The 13,448-nt window shown below is 43.3% G+C and overlaps 2 long non-coding RNA genes across 2 annotated transcripts in view; one reads left to right on the plus strand and one right to left on the minus strand.

The window, feature by feature from the left end:
- LOC309355951 overlaps positions 1-13,448 on the plus strand; it is a 74,193-nt gene that overhangs the window by 18,822 nt on the left and 41,923 nt on the right. The gene's annotated exons all lie outside the window — the stretch shown is intronic.
- On the minus strand, positions 5,786-10,182 carry LOC309354595. Its single transcript, XR_014162359.1, has 3 exons — positions 8,986-10,182; positions 8,422-8,948; positions 5,786-6,928 (listed from the first exon to the last, which is right to left on the minus strand). It is a non-coding gene; the product is annotated as an uncharacterized lncRNA (long non-coding RNA).

The following is a 13,448-nucleotide window of genomic DNA, read 5'->3' on the forward strand; positions in this document are numbered from 1 at the left end:
CCCTTACATAAAGATGCTCAGTTGCCGTAGATAGTCCCTTTCTATACAAACGTAACAGAGTCCCATAATTTCTAAACATATTTTTTTGTTGTCTAAGATGTAATTCATAATCCATTGACACCTTTGCTACAGAAGCTAAAACACTCTCCTACTGTCTAGGTAATATAGGAATCTCCAATTCTTAATTCCATTCTTTTATCAGAGTCTGCATATCAAATTGATTTATTGATACCAAATTTCTATAAAGAAATAGTAACCAGCTTTTTGGTCTCAGAGGATTTAACCAATTGTTCTAATATTTCTGGTGTCTTCGATGCTGGTCCAAACAGGGTTATTAACAAATGCTGCCATTGCAGATACTTTAGGCTACCTCTGGAAAGTGGTATTTTTTAATGCAGCATATGTATAAAAGTCAACTTATTCAATTGGTCCAGAGTCTATGTACCTGCATCCACCCAACCTTCCATACTACAATTCCCCTGCCCTCCAACATAAAGAACAAACCCTCTTCTGAACTCACCGATCCCAAGGTTGGAGATGATTGAAGCAACCAGACCTCTGTTGGATGACCCACAGTCTGTTTCTGTTGGGGAGTCATTTCCGCCACAATGAGGCCTTCAGAGTTCCCCCCAAGTTCTTAAGAAGTCCCTTTAAAAAGAACACTGACATCCTGAGAGCTGGCGTGAAGGTGTGAAAAAAATAATAATCAGAAATGAGGTCCAGGGGATATATTTGGGAGCCAATCACTTCCTCTTTTTTATCACCTGGTTTAACACCTTTTCAAAACCCAAAAGTTCCATTGCTCAGAAAAACAAGGCTATATGAAGTACCGGAATTGGGCTGAATTTGGCCTACAAAAACTCAAACCACTTGTTTTTCTTTTACCTATGCACACATTAATTAATTAGTTGATTAAACTTAACAGGGTGAGTTTGGTTTTTGCCCAGGGGCAATCAAGGTGATGTATAAGACCAAGGTGAGGTAAAGATATACAGGATTTCAAACTATTAAACAAACAGTATACCTGTAAATGGCCCAGTATACCTGCAGGAGAGTCTCCACCCTGATCATTCAGCCTGCACACTGATGTCCAGCTTTGAGGGCCTTCTGGTGCTTCCCTCCCTGTGAGAAGTGAGGTTACAGGGAACCAGGCAGAGGGCCTTCTCGGTAGTGGCACCAGCCCTGTGGAACACCTTCATCAGATGTCAAAGAAATAAACAACTACCTGACTTTTAGAAGATATCTGAAGGCAGCCCTGTTTAGGGAAGTTTTTAATGTTTGCTATTTTATCGCTTTTTTATTCTGTTGGGAGCCACCCATAGTAGCTTGGGAAACCCAGCCAGATGGGTGGGGTATAAATGAATTAATAATAATAAAAATACTACTACTATTTTTCAGGTAGTCAGACCTCCAGTAACTTGCCTTGTTCCTCTTTCTCACCAGTGAGTTCAAAATCCCACTGAATCAGTAAGGATTACTTCTGAGCAGACAGGTATAGGGTTGTAGGGTCAATTTTGGTGAACTTAGTGAGGTATTACGTTGTTGTAAGTGGAATTATTTCCAGCTATAAGGATGGCATTGTCCAAGCTTGAGTGCCATTCTAGGCCTCACCCTCATTTAGTAACCATTTTTGTATCACACTTCATTCCCACTGATGGTTTCCAATTCTTACTTGGGATAGATTAAATTGTGAGGGCAATACGCCTATAATCTATGGTTGATATTCAATGACGTCTGCCTGCTTGTGAAACGTAAGACTTCTTGTGCAACAGGACCTCTCTGGTTCCTCTTCTCCTGCCACCAGCCCCAACATGCCCCTAAACTCTCCTCTGGAGAGTCCCTCAACCTTAAAGAACATATTTTGGGGCATATTGAAAGCTGCAGCGGGAAGGAGAAGACCTGTCGTGTGGCCAGGTGTCTGCTTGCATCCTGCCTTTCAACCGATAGAAAAATATACAAGGCAATATGCCTTGTATAAATCATCATCACCATTTATAAACGTAATAGCAAAATGACACATAAAACTCCCATCAGCAGAGGGAATGTACGATGCTGCCTTATTTAGCCCAATAATGCCCACACTGACTGGCAGTGGCGCTCCAGGGTCTGACTGGCAGGGGTCTCTCTCAGCCCTTTCTCAGGATACCAGGGATTGAAAAGAACAGACTGGCATCTGTGGTTGCATGTGCAAGCCATAGCCAAATTAAACTAAACTCCACTGGGAGTATTTCAGGGATTCCTTAAGCCAACAAATTGAAAACTGGGAGAAAATAGAATAAATTATACTTTGAGAAGCCTGATGAAACCAGAAAAAAGGACAAACCCACCCTGTAGTTTCATGCAGTAGGGTAATTCCAAGTCATCCTATAGGGAAAGCCCTAAAACTCCTCATAAGGTAATCTCTCTCTCTCTCTCTCTCTCTCTCTCTCTCTCTCTCTCTCTCTCTCTCTCTCTCTCTCTCTCCAGTGCTTTTTTTCTAGGGGGACTCAGGGGTACGCACACCCCTAAACATTTTGTGAATCTTTGCACTTTTGACCATTTACTGTATTAAGTTCCTTAAGTCCTTAAGTCCCTTTAGTCTCTGAGGGAGGAGGGACTTCCACATAGAGGGGACACAGTGATTGTTCAGAAAACCACAATGCATACCCTCCAACATTTCTCAGACGGAACACAGGGACATCCTAAGGAAAAGCAGGACATTCCAGGATCAAATCAGAAACGGGGACAGCTTCTGTAAATCCAGGACTGTCCCTGGAAAATAGGGACACCTGCAGTGTCTGAAAATGCAGAGAGTGAACTATATAGGAGAGGAAGAGGTTGCAGGCTGGAGGTCAAATAAAATGAGGTTAAGAAATCAACAAAATATTTATTGTGCGTACAGGTGGGGTTCTTGTGCATTGCCAGGAAACTACTACAAGTATTTATTTTCTTTTACAAACACATATAGCTACACAAGTATCAGACACCTCTTCTGTATTTGGGGTTATACAGTGAATTGCAGCACTCTGCAGCAACCACATTTTTCCATGCAACCATATTTGAAATTGGAGACCTGAAGTGGAACTTCATCCACAGTAAGCTATTAACACACCCTGTGCTTTTGCTAGAAGGGCTAAAATAAACCCTCAGAAGAACAACCTTGGTTAAAGTTGAACCACCCCCACTTCTCCCTCAGGAAGGTCACCTTTTCTCTGACCAGAGTCAGATTGCATCTTCTTCTCTTTGAAGGCTAAGTTTCAGCAGCACCATCTTCCCTCTCTGCACATTTCTGAGCTGGCTCCATGATGTTAGGAGAACATCTGCTGGAGAAGGGGGCAGGAACAGGACCTCATAGGAATTGAACATTTGTGAGATCCCTTTTTATGCCTCCTAAATGGTGCCCGTTCTTTCCCTTCTGGGCTTTCTACGAAGAACTGTTCTTTCTAGTAAGAGCTGTCTGACAGTGGAACAGTCTCCCGCGTGAGGTTGTGGACTCTCCTTCCTTGGAGGTTTTCAAGCAGAGGTTGGATGGCCATCTGTCATGGGTGCTTTAGCCGAGATTCCTGCATTGTGGGGTTTGGACTAGATGACCCTTGAGATCCATCTCAGCTCTACAATTCTATGATTTTATGACCTCTCCCTGCTGTGTTTACTATGAAGGAGTCATTTGTCTCTTAGTAAATGCAGTATATTCCTGAGAGGGAACCCCCCATGACTGACATAGAAAGCAGCATTGCTCACCTCACTTGTACTACAAACAGGTGAATGAGAAGCTCCTGCCTCAGAGCCCTGGGCTCTGCCAGAGGAGGAGCCATTGGAGTCTGGCTGGTCCCTTGCTGGATGACCACCTTGGACAGAAGTGGCAGAAGCAGCGAGCAAAGACCTAACAGCTATGGCACATCTCGGGGTTCATCCACAGTTACCTTTGCCCCACTCCTTCCACGCATAGATAGATGCTTAAAAGCTCCATGTTTTGTATTTATTTATTTATTGGTTTTCACATATTACATTACAATACAGATGTACCAGAGCCAACACCATTTCCTCCCCATCCCCCATACATTTACATTTATATTTCCTCAATCCATCCTCCCAGTTCCCTCCGCCCCACTCGATTTCCTCCACATTTTACAATTTACAATAATCTTGCATTCTACAATCTTCTCAAATCATCTGTATATTCTTATAATCTTTCCTTACTAATTTTTCTTCCATCCAGTACTTCACCTTTTAATCTAGGCATATTAGCGTATCTTTTTTTTTTAGCAATATTTTGCCATATATTCATCAAAACATTTCCACTCCTTTTTAAATTTTTGATTCGACCGATTTCTTATTATAGCAGTTAATTTTGCCAAAATAAAATATTCATTTAGTTTACAAATCCATTCCTCCTTTGTAGGTATAGTTTGTGACTTCCACCTAGGAGCAATCACTATTCTAGCAGCTGTACTTGCATATAGAAAAATCCTCCCCCCCCCCCCCCCCGTGGTATCTCTTCATCTATCAATCCAAGGAGATATGTCTCTGGTTTCTTTGTTATTGATATTTTCAACATCTTCTTTAGTTCTTCATCCAAAATTTCTTAATTTCCTCATACCTCCACCACATATGTATTGTTGTTCCTATTTCTCCACCACACCTCCAAAAGAAGTTGGATTTCAATTTATATATCTTTGCCAACTATAGAACATCTTTACAAACTTTTCTTTAATTGTATATGAGGCAGTAAATCGTATAGCCTCTTGCCAGAGTCCATATTTTTTATTTTTTGTTTTGTTTTCATCCCAGAGGTTTCCCCACAAAACCCACTCTTTAGTGCTCATTTGGAAAAAAACACGTCCATTTGGGTTGCTGTGGAGTACTGCCTGCTCCAAATGAGCTTTAAAGAGCGGGTTTTCACGGAGAAAGCTCTGGAGCAAAAATAAGTGTTCTGATCTGGGAGGAGTAGCTTCTGTCCAATGCCCAGGAGGGGACTGCAGCCATAGCACCCCTCCAACGGTGACTCCTCGGGAAGCACTCCTATTTGGTGTAGGTCACATCCCCCCTCCCGAGGTGGTTTACCCTTAGATGCATTCCCAGCAGACGGGCTGAAGTGAAATAAACTGGTTTCACCAAATGCCTCTGCCAAACTGTTCATATCTGTAACCAATAAAAGTTGTGGCTTATTTGAAACCATAAACTATATCCTGTTGTCTTATTTGGTAATTTACTCCTGGAGAACTGCGGGGTCATGGGGTCTTGGCATGCAAGTAAAGGGTGAGGAAACTGTGGCCCTCCAGAGGTTGTTGGACTGCAAGACCCACCATCCCTGACTATTTGGTATGCTGGCTGCGTCTTTTATGAGTTGGAGTCCAACAACATCTGCAAGTCTGCAGGTTCCCAAACTACTGATTTTTATGGGACAACAGGCGGAATTTTCAAAAGAGGATGAAGCTCCTTCCTGAAAGTATGTGAAGGAGGAGCAAAAACGAAACAAAAACCTTCAGAAGGCAATTTTATTTATTTATTATTGTCTAGTAAATATAGTTATGACCGCTAAACATGCAATACAGTGGTACCTTGGGTTACATACGCATTCAGGTTACATACGCTTCAGTTTACAGACTCCGCTAACACAGAAATATTACCTCAGGTTAAGAACTTTGCTTCAGGATGAGAACAGAAATCGTGCAGTGGTGGCACAGTGGCAGTGGGAGGCCCCATTAGCTAAAGTGGTGCTTCAGGTTAAGAACAGTTTCAGGTTAAGTACGGACCTCCGGAACGAATTAAGTTCTTAACCCAAGGTACCACTGTATATGAAAATAGCAGCTGCGGTGAGAGGGCAGGAAGGCCCTGGTAGCGGCAGTGGTGGGGTTGGCTTGAGCGAGGAGGGGCGAGTGCTCACTGGCTGGCTCTAGCCTGGCAAGAGGAGGAGCAGCAGTGCTGTCACCTCCACCGCGGCCGCTCCAGATTCCCCTCCCCAGGCATCGGCAGGGAGAATGATGGAGCTCCAGTTTGTGCTGCTACTACAGAGACAGCTGGCATGTCAGTCCATCCGTCAGTCCGGGCAAAACAAAATGTTCAGGGTACGCGTCCTGCTGCATCCGCCCAGAAAAAAAAAACACTGGTTGTGACCACAAATCATGTAATATATAAAAGAGCAGAAATGTCCTCAGTGCCAGTCATGGGGCTGAGGAAGAAGAAATTGTTGGTATTGGGTGGGTCTTCAACCGATTGATCGAAATATTCAGTATAGAGAAGGACAATATTCAGAATGGGACATTTATGTAGAAACGCTTAGGTGGATTTGGCTAAAGAAGGACAGGTCAGTGTCTCCAATAGCTGGGTGACACTGGATGCCTGCTAGTGATGAGGATATGTTGGATGAGGGGGCACAGCATATGGCAGAGCATGGGGTTGAGAGTAGATCTGAAGCTCTGAAATGGGGAGAGTCCAGTGGATACCCAGGCTGCAGTCATATGTATACTTAGATGTATGTCCCATTGAACTCAGGAGGACTTAATGCTGAGTAGATGTGCCAAAATCCTTTCTCAAGGCCTGCGCTCTTGGGTTGTGAGTACTAGTTGCTCTCCTTGACAGTCACTGTGGGAAACAGATGCACATAGGGCCAGTAGGCTTCCTGTCTTGGGAGTGCAGTCTCAGCAAATGACATAATATGACGAGTCCAGCTCCAAGTTCTAAGAAAATTGCCTGTCTGTCCTTCATTTGATGGGGCTTCATTGTCCCCCTACCAGGAAGAGAAGCAGACAGCAGAGAGAAGCTTCGGTTGTTAATGCTGGAAACGGAGTCCTATCTCCAGCCAGTGACTTCTTCTTTGCCCCGCTCAAAGTGTAGGACAATTGCTCCCAGGAAAATGCTTCTAGGCCAATCAGTGGTGCACATTCTTATAGTCAGGGCCTGCTGGCTGCTTTTTCAGGACCACCACAGTGGAGAAGAGCCATTTTACCTGCAGGAAGGAACGAGAGTGAGGAGAAAGGAAGACACGGAACAGAAGTGAGTGTGGAAGAAGAAAGATCTGCATGTTCTATTTGTCATTCATTGTTTTGTCCTCTCTGTTTCCTGCCAGTCACAGGTTGCAAGTTCTATGATGTATTATTACTTACCCGGTACTTATTACTTATATTTACTTATTTATTTATAAACCACCAGCTCACAAGAAAGTGTAAGAACATAAAAGAACCCTGCTGGATCTGGTCAAAGAGTGTCCATGCAGTCTGGCCTCCTGCTCCCACAGTGGCCAACCAGATGCCGTAGTGGAAAGCCCAAAGGCAGCATTTGAATGCAACTGGTACTGAGAGGAACACTGTCTTGAGCAATGGAGGTGGAACCTAACCATTGAGGTTGGTAGCCATTGATAGTCTTCCTCCTCCAGGAATTTGTGTGATCATTTCCAAAGCCATCAAAGTCTGGGGCCATCACTACCTCTTGTAGGGACAAATTCAACAGCTTAGCTATGCTGTGTGAAGAAGTACTTTCTTTTGGCACTGTATACTAACATCATTCCTTGCCATCTTTCTGCATCTTCCTATCCCTTTTTTAAATATAATTTTTATTAAATTTTCTGTTTTACACTTCAGAATATTCATTTAAACAACCTTAAAATGCCAATGACTTCCTTTCTTCTCTTTCCATGGTTCTTTTTGCATATCATAAATCCCTGCATATTTTACATAAACTAAACCATTCAGTATTCCATTATTATATCCAACAAAATTGCTTACACTGTTGAATTTATCTTAATGCTGCCAACTTTTTCAAGTGTACACAATTTCCCCCCATATATTGAATAAATGTTTTCCAATCTTCTTTAAATGTATGTTCTTCTTGTTCTCTTATTCTATATGTTAGGTCTGCAAGCTGTGTATATTTCATCAGTTTAAGTGGCCATTCTTCTTTAGTTGGGACCTCGCTCGTTTTCCATTTTGGGGCTAACAAAACATGGGCTGCAGTGGTGGAATACATAAATAACCTTTTCTGACACCTGGGAATTTCCGTCCAAATTATCCCCAACAAAAAGGACTGTTTTTGGGGGGGCGGGGAGGGATACTTCTAAACATTTTTTTAATTCATTGTGATTATTTCCCAATATGCTTTTAATCTTTTACAGGTCCATCACATATGAAAGAACGTACCCTCAACCTCACTGCATCTCCAGCATCTTCCTATCCCTAAACTTCTCTTGCAAATCAGCAAGTCAAATATTTTCCTTCATCCCAGTCATCTGATTTTAATGGGGTATCTAATGGACTATTTGGCATCAAGGATATGTAAAGGTAGGTGCCGAACAGAACCATTCACTAATTTACAATAAAGAGTACAAATATTTCAGCCTTATCCTTTGCTTCCCACCCCCCATCCCTGTGATGTTTATGCTGCCTCTGTCACTCCACATCATAAGATTCAAATGGAGTCATATAACAGACCTTCCTCTCTACTCACTTTGAACAGCGTAATGGTGGCACTGTAAGAAACACTGAGGAGGAAGAGAATGAAGAAAACAAAGATGGTGACCCAGAGACGATCCATTTCCTCCTCTTTCTCATCGCTGTAATCATCAATTGTTGACACAGCCACCTCTGTGAGGGGGGGAGAGAGAGACGTCATTTCCAGTGTTCAACATAAAATATCCCATAACTTCAGCCATCCCTTTACCCACCACTAATATCTAATTGTACATATAGAATTACACCGAATTATGTACTACTAATATTATTCCTTCTATTTCATACAGTCTAACATAGACTACAAAATCCATGATGCACTAACCGTATACCTGCAAGATCACCTGTGGCATATATAACAATTAATATTATCTAAATTTTGCAATAGTGGCTTGGTGTTGGCTCTTTGGGAAATCTCTCTGTTCACCCCACGTAATGTTTGTGCCTTGTCCTACAGAGTAAGTTCACTCTGTTGCAACAGTTCTCTCTCTCTCTCTCTCTCTCTCTCTCTCTCTCTCTCTCTCTCTCTCTCTCTCTCTCTCTCTTTCTCCCTTTTCCGGACCCTGCCTAAAGTACCAGTTCATCTAATTCTCATCAGTTTGTTTAGGATGAACCTGTTGTGCAATGTGTTTCAACTCATCTGCAGAATGCTATTTGCCTTCCATTTTTTTCAGGTAATAAATCAACGAGGAATAGCAATGTTCAGAGGTGTTCAAAGCAGTTGCTTAACGGTTTCACCACATGACAAAATACATCCTAGTCTTTACAGTTTCAGTGAGTCACAGAAGATGGCTGGATGGAATAATCCTGAATAAATGAGGAGGTGGGGATGTTTTAGCAGAGTCTTAAATTAACCTGTTTTCTGAGGGATGTCCAGAAAGGCCACACAGTGAGCTTCATGGTTGAGGTGGGATTTGAATCTGGAGTTCTAAGCACCAAAACAAACACTAACCAGTACATTAAGTACTGACTCAAGGAGTAACCAGGGAACAGGTGTGGGTAGGGAGTTTGTGTGTGATGGCTGAGGCCGCACCCTTGCAGCATAACTAGGGCAAGAGTGACTTGGTGGAGATGTTGTGTTTGGTTTCCAAAAGGAGGGGTGACTGGGGAAAAGTGTACTTGAAAGTCCCATTTTCTCCCTTCTCCATTTTTGTAAAATGTCAGAGATTTTGCTCTTTCATATTTGATGGGATGGTTCTGAGGGGATCTCTGACTATCATTTTGGAAAACATATCCTTGCTCTGCCTTTTTGCATTGTGTACATATGTGTCTTGATTGGACCTTTTATTTCTCATAACCAACCCAATAATATGTGAACAATCCATTAATATGGCCTGAATATTTTGTGAATTTGATTCTTTCTCATGGCTCCATCTGACTTGTGCACTCATCTATCCAGGCTTGGCTCAGTTTGCTCACCCATTTCAAATTTAGGGTCAAACTAGGTTTATTATTATCCCCCCCCCCCATGTCTTACTGATGTGATGCTAAAGGTGTCAAATGAAATTTCTTCTGATTCTTTTTAACAGTTAATAGCCACTTTGAAAGCCATTTTTTGTCAGGATCCTGGTGCAAGGGGAGGTTATTTTTTTATGTGGTTCTGGATTAAAATAACCTTTCCCTATGGTGCTTCTATTGTAAACGTGGGGAGCGGTAAGGGAGAAAACCTCTCCCTATATAGGCAACAACCATTTTGTGCACATTCAAGGCACATGCGGCCGTGCAAACACTCGCTGTGTTTTGACCTGGAAGAGGGCGTAACGGGGCATAAGGGGTTTACACGCATTCTGCTGCCTTGTGCGGTGACCTGAAATGCAGCCCCAGCAAACTGTGGGTTGCCCCCCCCAAGTGCCCCATGGCATCACATTATAGCTGGCCCTCAGAAACTAGTCTTTGCTTTCAAGCAATGCAGGTGTTTTGCATTCTCTCGTTTCTTCTGCCCTGTCACTGAAATGCACAGTAATCCAGGCCAGGTGAGTTGATATGAAGGGAAGCTACATGTGTTGAAGCGGGGAGTGTGCACATATGTTGCAAGAGATGAATTCTGCCTACTTTCTGTCCATGCTGCTGTGCCCCATTGAACTAACTTCCCACAGGATGACGTTGGCCTCTGTATTGCACCTCCATATAGATAGCTCTGCACCTCTTATTGGAGCAAGGTTCCAGCTCTGCGACAGAGAACGCTGCATAGCTTGCAGCCAATGCTAGCCATACTCAGCGGAGACCTACTGAAATGAATGAACCTAAATTGCACATATCACTTCATTTCAGTGGGCCTACTCTGAGTAGGCAAACCGATGAGCCAGCTTCTTACGTCATGTACCATATATCAATATTTGGGGCAGGCAGAGGAAGGAGAGGCAGTGCAAAATATTCTGATATGGGCAGGACTCTCTTCTATATATATATGGGTGCCTAAAAAGGCAAACTTATTGGATGAACTTTGGGCTTTGATTTTTTGGGGCGGCGTGGCAGATAAAAAAATATAAAGAGCACTGAGCTAGAATTATGTTGTTGGAATGCAGTGAACACAGCAACTCTGCTATGATCAATTGGTTTCAACCCCTGAGGAACTGAGGCCTAGTGGCAGTTGGCTGAAGGAGGCAGAGACTGGTACAGAAATATTCCTCAGTAGTGAATTAGCAACTTATTTGTTGTTTTCAGCACCAGACATTAAAAGGAGAGCAGCTTCCTGTGTACAGTGGTGCCCCGCAAGACGAACGCCTCGCAAGACGGAAAACCCGCTAGACGAAAGGGTTTTCCGTTTTGGAGGCGCTTTGCAAAACGAATTTCCCTATGGGGTTGCTTCGCAAGACGAAAAAATATTGCGAGTTTCCGCGGGTTTTTTCTGCTTTTTTCCCCTTTTCCTAAGCCGCTAAACCGCTTAACAGCTGATCCGCTGATAAGCCGCTTAACAGCTGATCGCTAGAAGCCGCTAGACCGCTGTAGTGCTAATCTGCTAAGCTGTCAATGGGCTTGCTTCGCAAGATGAAAAAACCGCTAGACGAAGAGAATTGCGGAACGGATTCTTTTCATCTTGCGAGGCACCACTGTATGGACATGTATAGATGGAAGCTAGGGTGGAGCAGATGATGGGATATTGGACTTGAGCCCAGTGGAATGTGACCTAGATTCAAATCACCACTTAACTAGATGAAGCTCAGTGGGTGTCTTTGGACCAAATCCCTCTCACTTCCGGCACTTATCAAAGGCCTGTTGTGAGCATTAAAATACACATATAGTGTCGTCAGACGTTTGCACCCCTGACTCCCATAGCATAGCTCTGATACTGGTGAATAAATTTTGCTTCCAAATACCATGAATACCCACTTAATTAATCCACACACCCTGCTTTCCAAAACTCACGCTAGTCATCGATTTTCCTGCAAATGACCACAACATGGGATATATCTGAGTTGGTTCTCTTTTTATTCAGCCATAGGCCAAACACGCATGCATGGAAACTATTTACACAGGGTTTATCTAACAATGCTAGAGGAAAATCTGGGAGAGGCTGAAGAGGTTGCAATGCCGTAGGAGGGATGGTCATCATTTTTTACCCTGGGATTTCTCCACGGTCCTCTGGGTGAACTTCATGGGGAGGGCTTCGTGGATAGCCATGCAGGTGAATGCATTCCCATTGTTCCAGTCAGTTAATGGGATTTTCATGTGGCTGTACATGAAGTAGGAATGGTTGTTGTTGTTCTTCATGACTGGGGTGTTGACATGGTGATCGTCAGGTAAAGCGTTGTGATTCTTCAGCCACTGGACAGAAATTGCCTCTGGGGTGAACCCAGTGATCAGGCAGGTGAGGGTCACCATAGATGGCCGATTACGGATTTCCTCAGGGTGGGGTCGGAAAAGGTACACCTCAGGAGCACGGCCCGTTCCTTTTTGAGATCAGGGGCAATATATGTGAGAAAAAAGGAGAGGCAACAGTAGTTAAGTTTAGACCAAATGAGTGGATGCAGTGTTGACAATGAGAGTTCCTGTGATTTTGTTCTCTTGAACATAGGTACTCCAGACAGGGTTATTGCAGAGGGCGTGGCTCACCTCTGGCCTGTTCATATGCACTTCGTAACAGCAGTATGTTCCCAATAGTTGCTCCACCTGGCTTTTAATGTCATTTGACTCTAAATATTATCTGTTAGATTCTTTGAAGAGCAGTTTATGTCTGTACAGTAGACACAGTGGGGTAAATACTCAATTGCCAACGAGTTGAAGCGCCTTCAGCTGAAGTCACCATCAGTGTGTAGATCTATGTGAAGATCTATAGCATGTGTTGGGCTTCTTTGAGCTGGATGAATGAATAGGAGCACAAACTGGGACAGCAGAGATATGAGGTATATTTATACAGCCCAGTTTCTCAACAGATATACAGAAGTCACCCAGCCCACACAGAATCCCAGTCTTTCCCGAGAAGGTATGTTCAAGTTGCAGCATGGCTTGGGGCTGAAAGGTGAAAATCTTGCAAACTTCAAGGAGCAAGCTCTGCACAGTTGCTCCCGAAGCAGTTACCCTGGTGGCTCGTTAAATTTGTGGAATGGGCCAACAGGGCAAGGATATAAAGATCTGCCTTCATCAGAACTGGCTCAATCCTTCATCTAGCTCAACCAATGTTGGGTAAACATTATCAATATCAGAGGTTTGAAGGATCTGTAACTAGAGATGAAATGGTTTTCATGAGAGTGGAAAGAGTAATGGGAGACGTCTTGGTCCCTGCAGTGGACACAAGCCTTTCTTTCCTTGGTTCCAGTGTTGCCTTCTGATTTTTTAAAAAAATGCATTGCAGGTTTTTCTAGCACCATAAAACCTTTGAGCAGAGACAAGGGTAGTAGAATGATTGTGCAAACCTGCACAAGACCTCTATCAGAATGCTTGAAATTGTAACTTGTGTCTCTAGCATAAACTGCAGATTTGCCAAGTTGTGTTGTGTTTTCCTTCTGTAACACAAAACCACCAGCCCTGGGATGGGAAACCAACCCTCTTTCCCCCTTACCTGTCGTCTTGGCAATGGTCCTAATG

Source organism: Podarcis melisellensis (assembly GCF_964234715.1).
Source record: "Podarcis melisellensis genome assembly, chromosome: 13".
NCBI classification, from domain to species: domain Eukaryota; kingdom Metazoa; phylum Chordata; class Lepidosauria; order Squamata; family Lacertidae; genus Podarcis; species Podarcis melisellensis.